The sequence below is a fragment of the Acomys minous genome (assembly GCF_964271855.1).
Source record: "Acomys minous genome assembly, chromosome: 4".
In the NCBI taxonomy this organism is placed as follows: domain Eukaryota; kingdom Metazoa; phylum Chordata; class Mammalia; order Rodentia; family Muridae; genus Acomys; species Acomys minous.
The window spans coordinates 33,419,646-33,425,645 of NC_140486.1; the positions used below are offsets into that span (position 1 = coordinate 33,419,646).

Here is a 6,000-nt window from a genome sequence, read left to right on the forward strand (position 1 = left end):
ACTACCAAGTAAATGTCAAAGGAGGTGTAACTAGGTGATTAGATTTTAGCAGATATCTCTTAGTTTATTTATTAACAGTTGCGAGTTAGCTTTAAAGAGAAAAAAAATTCTTTAATCTGCAGAACGCCACCAAGAAAAGACCACAGGCCCTAAATAATTTCGTGCAGCTAAAACACAAGGTCCATTTACAGGGCAGTCTTGGACTGCACAGCCAGGCTCCTTTCTTCAAGCAGGAGCTCATTGCTGAGAGTTCCACGTTGTTTTTCTTCCAAAAGCCACACCCATGGTACATCACCTCTCATTGCCAGTTTCTGCTCCTTAAATGTGAAAAGGCATCTCACAACACTTAAGCAGCCTTACTATGGGGTCTTTATACATTGCTCTGGATTAAAATCATCTCACTGTCCTCCATATTTCAACTGTAAGTGGCTTTGTTACATTCTTGTTTCCAAAGCAGCCAAATGGTTCTCATACAAACATTTTTCTGACCTCAGAATTTGCTGAACAAGGTTTTACTGCAATACATGACTACAAAATCAGGTGTAACTGCCACTGACAGTTTGTGGAGAAGAAACACAAATGACTCTTGGTAGGAACAACTGGTAGGAATGAAAGTTCAAGAGGAAACTAGAGAGTAGCTTACTGCCACGCCGAGCAGCCTGGGCCTTACTCTTTAATTCTACAGGGAGAAGAGAGAGTACAATTTAAGCTCATGAGTGGGTTTAAGCAGCGGTCACTTAAGAGGCCTTCTCCTATAATGAGTCTTCCCCGGAGTCTTTGGTTATTCTACATACCAATCAGGCCTCTAACAACCGATGGCAATCAGCACTTTCTGAAATGGGGATTTATATAGCATCACACCTTGGCACTTTGACATCCCTTTACTGAATCTTGATGAAGAGTGTAATGGCAGAATCAACCTCAATCCTCAATCTCCCCTCCTCTCCCCCCAATACACACACACACACACACACACACACACACACACACACACACACACACACACACACACCAAATGTAGCTATAAGCTAAAGAAAGTACTTCTAGGCAATCCAGAACTGGATAAATGCATCTAAAAAACCTGAACACAACTTCAAGTCTGACATTACTATAATAGAGGAAAAAAGCATTAAGTAGCATGCATATGTGTGTGTATTTAACATAACTGATGTAGATTTCTGTCTTAAACCACAGAAAGCTATAAAAATAAAAGACGACAAGATTCAGCCACAAACTTATTAAGCTTATAACTCGGTTATATATATCATTAGTAAAGAAAATGGCCAAGAAGTATTTCTTTCTACTAAATCCTTCATTGTTAGGAATGCTAAGGTGGTAGGCAGGAAATGGATGAAGAAAATATAACAACTTACAGCCTAAGAACATAATCAGTATGCGCCAGGTCCCATAATATAAGGGAACTTCAGACACATGCAGTCTCTAAATCTCAACTGTGAGGAGGGAGATAGGAAAACACGTCTAACAGCGAGTATCTAAAAATAATCTCCACATACTTCTCTCCTTCACTATTTTCTATGCGAGCCTTCTACCACCGAGCCTTATCCTTGGGCCTTATTACATATTTTCTAAGAAGTTCCCAGGCCCTCCAGAGTCATTTTATATTAACAGATAATGTATACTTGATTCCAAAAATAAGACCCCAAGTATAATTCTGTCTTGTGGATCAACACGAAGGAAATACTTATCACTGAAACTCTGTTTTCCAAGCCTATACATTCTTTGCAACTGGAAAAAGACACATAACCCAAAATTGCCAAGTGCAAAGACAGTGCCAACTTTCTTCTTAAAGAGTCAACACTGGCACACACTAACAGTATCAAATAATACTGCTAAATGCCAACTGTTTGAATAAAGACAAAAGGAATATGAAAGTTGAAGAAAAATACTGAGGACTATTATGTGAGGAAAAAGAAGATTCAGATATATATTGTTATTCTCAAGATATATTTCAACAGCTAACTCAAAGTCACTTAGACTTCTCTCTTCCCAAAATGGGAGTCTCATAATTTAACTGAATCCCCCAGTAGAGTTCAAAGTCTTATTCAAAGTTTACTGAAAAGTAAATTGTTCTTACTTTTGTTTTTAGGGAGAGATTTCAATATAATACAAATTTGGTTACAATCTAAGGTCTTTTTAGTATTAAGAGGCAAATCAGAAAGAGGAAAGAAAACGCTCACTATAACATGATTTGCGATTTCACACACACTCAGAAACTGATGATATGAGGGTGACATTTTTCTAACATTACTTTGATAGTGATTTATTGAGAGTTAAATGATACCTAAGATGACTAAAACCTCACGTGTTTACCTATAACTGGTTATTCTCATTTTACCATCTTACTATTACAGTTAATTTTCTCCCTGTGTAGATTTCCTCACATTACACTTTATCCACACCATTATTTCACCTTCAAATGTATTCACAGTAACAGATTATGCAATAGCCTGCATTTTGTTTAATATTTCAGCACTCCTTTTGTTAAACCAATTCTTGTTCTTTTGGGGGTGGGGGTTGGGGGAGGGACTAACCAAAAACTATACCATAATAATGATCTGTTCTGTTCCCAGCAGGGAAAAGATTACAGGATGGATCAGAGGGAACAGAGAAATAATTGGAGAGCTTCCCATTTCTCCCTGAGTCATTTTTACAATTCTGATTTATTTCACGTAAAACCAATTACCAGATTGCCAGGCACACCCATAATCAAATGTAAGAGGAGAAAAATTATAAAGCCACGTATTAACTCTTTTCCATTGTATATGTCTGTTTTCCCCAGTAGCATGGGTGACAGCCAGCTAACTATTGGGCTACAATTCGCTTCCTTTAACATGCCATTCTTATTTGTCCACCTCCTGTCACCCCAGAAGAGATACATTTGAACCCTCACACCTCAAACTGACTCATTTCTAAATACAAGGCATTCTGACCCTTCACAGTCTGCTCTCCACCTACTTGGACACAGCTTCCTCTTCCACAGCAGCTTTGCATCCAGCTCAACAGGTGCTCTAGCACGCAGCCCTGACAGTGTTCAGCCCACTCCCTTCCCTGAGAAAAGCACTGTCCCCAGCCCCCTGTGCCTAAGAGAATATTTAGGGCCCAAACACAGCATCACAGCTCCACGCTCATTCATAACTCCCTTCAAATTAGTACCTTCCCCACACAGACTTCCATCCACCTCTAATAAAGCCTGCAGGAGGCCTGTGATGCAATTAGTTGTGAGCATGCCTGCTTCTCCCTTGAAGGCAGCTGCAGTCTCCTTCATCTTCATGCTTCCACTCGACTTTCTAACAGCATCAAGAGGTAAAGGTATGAGCTCACTAAACTATCCCTTGATTCTAGTCCCAATACTTTATTTTGAAAAGAGTTAACAAACGACTTTCCTGTTTTTAGAGGATTTGTGTTGTACATTATTAACATCTACAAGTCAAATGAAAATGTCAATAACTGTATAATTCCTTAATTTCTGATCTGACAAATGAGGGTGTCATGGAGTACGATAAATCATCAATAATCACTCAAGATTCCCCACAATCTCAAAGTCTCACCTATATCAATATTAAAAGGCAAGATGGAACACTACTAGCTGGTTATCCTAATACTCAAGAGACTAGAACAGGAGGATAAAGAATTCAAGCCCAACCCCAGGCCATGTAGTCAGACCCTGTCTCAAAATTCCAAAATGAGTAAAACAAAACACCCAAAAAAAAAAAAAAAAACCTTTCTGTCACCAAGTTCTATATGAATTCCGTCTACCTGATGCATACATCTCCAAATATGCAAACTCACTTAATGCAAAACTATACATTTTATTAAGAATAAGAATATATGTGAAAAGAACACAATGTACTTGGTAACACTTTTCTTCCAAGGCCTATAATATTAATCTTTGTGCAGCTAGGAAAGCTAAAATACAAAATAGTAACAATATATCTTAGGTCAGAATCACAGCTGAAAGCAAAGTTGGGTAACCATTACAAACCACCATAGCACCTCTCAAAAATAAGCAACTAAGAATGTAGCAAAGCATTTGACTTTTAGCAACAGAATATTATTTTCCAAAACCAGTCTCACGTCTAATTCTTAATAATTCTTATACAACTTTTTCACTATTTCTCTTCCGCGTTGCATTTACAGGGACAGCCCATATTCTTCAAAGAAACGTATATTTTAAATTGTTTGATTTCATAGTTCCATATTTCTACCCGTGACCCAACGTCACGTATAATCGCAAGAAGTGACTGCAAGAACAGAAACAGTGTATTTTCGTAAATTTATTTTTTTAAAGGTATTTCATCTTCTACTATCAAGTACATGTTGAACAGAATGCTCAGCGGGGGCACTGACCTAAGCCTGGGTACTCATCACAACAGTTAAAACTCAACCCCAGCCTGTAGCAGCAGTAGCTGGCTGCTACTCAGACTTCTCCCTCAGGCTTTTTTAACTTTTCGTCCTGAAACACGAGGTGGGCGAGCAGGAGGATGGCACAGGCCTAAGTCCCCGCAACCCCAGAGGCACACAGGATCTCCATCACCACCCTGCACCCGAGAAATGTGGTGCCACCTCCCCCGCGAGCCGATAAACACACCAGCCCGACCCACGTCGCCGCTTTCCCCGAACGGCTCGGCCAAGTTCGGAGTCGGCGGAAGGCTCGGCACACCGGTCCGCCGCCGCCGCCGCCGCCTCGGTGGAGGGAAGTTACTGCCCGCCGCCCCGGAGCTCGGGCAGCCGCGCGGCCGCCGGGCCCCTCCCCAAGCCCGGGCCGCAGCCCCCGCGCCTCCCGCCCCGGCCTCGCCCGCCGCCCGCACCCCTGGCCCGCCCGCCCGCCAGCCAGCCAGCGAGCCCGCGGGCCTCCGCCGACCGGAATTTACCTCAGAGGCGCGGCCGCGGGCAGCGGGCTCGGCCCGGCGCGCGCGTCCGCCCGTCAGCGCCGGCACATCCCCGCCGCCGGCGGCCGCAGAAGATGAACGAGGCCCGGGAAGGGAGGCGCGAAGGAGGGAAGGACCGGCCCGCGTCTACTGGCTCTGCGCGCCGCCGCCGCCGCTGCAGGCGCCTCCTACTGCCGCCCCTGAGCGCCGAGTCGCCGTCCCGGCCGCGGCTGTGGCCACCGATGCAACCGGGAATGAATGCACGGCGGCGCCTCGCTTATCCGGAGGTCAAACATCCTTCGGCCTCGAGCATCCGGAGCGGCGCCGGACCCGGAAGTGAACACATGAAAGGAGGGGGCGGGAGGGAGAAAGAAAGAAAATAGGGGATTTTTTTTTAAAAAGAAAAAAAAGAGAAAAAAAAAAAAGGAAAGCGTCTAGTCTCTCCAGCGGCAGGGGCCCCCAAGCTGCCCGCATCAGCGAAAAGAGCCGAGTGGAGCCGAAGATGACACCGGCCGACTCGGATTGGTCGACTCGCCGGCTGGAAAGGAGGCCGCGCGCTCATTGGCTGCCAGGACCTAGAAAGTCTAAGTCCCGCCCCGTCCCGCCTTCGCATTAGCTGCGCGCGAGAGGGGAGCGGTTGTAGGTCTCTGGTGGTTTCTGGCCGAGGCCGTGGGAGGCAGTCTGAGCGAGGTCTGCAGAGAACTGGGAAAGCTTTAGAAAGGCTGCTAAGAATCAAGAGGACAGAGCGGTCAGGGTGTCGTTGCTCAGCCAGGATGCCGAGGCCTTCTTGAACAGTGTCTGGATGGTCCTCCTGGTGCCAACAAATCAGGACCAGGTTGACATGTTCTCCTTCTGACCCCTAGAGCTATACACCACGGATTCAGGATGCTTAGAAAATGGCTTCTGGTTCACGTTTTGTGAGCTCAGGTCATCATCCCCTGAGCTCATACTGTGTCATCGATATTATTGCAATTTTTCTAGTGATGCGCTTGGAGTCCGGACACAAAACAAGACTCAAGTCATTAAGTTGTAAAGTTCAAGCTGGAATCAGTGGTTTCGGAATCTGCTTCCCAGGCCACCTTGAACGAGTAGAAGACTATATTCTTCATTA

At 44.6% G+C, this 6,000-nt stretch overlaps 1 protein-coding gene across 2 annotated transcripts in view; it reads right to left on the reverse strand.

Moving 5' to 3' along the window:
• The window catches only part of CSNK1G3 (casein kinase 1 gamma 3), a 169,605-nt gene extending 164,265 nt beyond the window's left edge, over positions 1-5,340 (reverse strand). For both annotated transcript variants that reach the window (XM_084780854.1, XM_084780853.1), the window contains exon 1: positions 4,893-5,340. The gene's annotated coding sequence lies outside the window, so the exon portion shown is untranslated. The remainder of the gene's footprint in view (positions 1-4,892) is intronic.
• Positions 5,341-6,000: the final 660 nt, after the last annotated feature.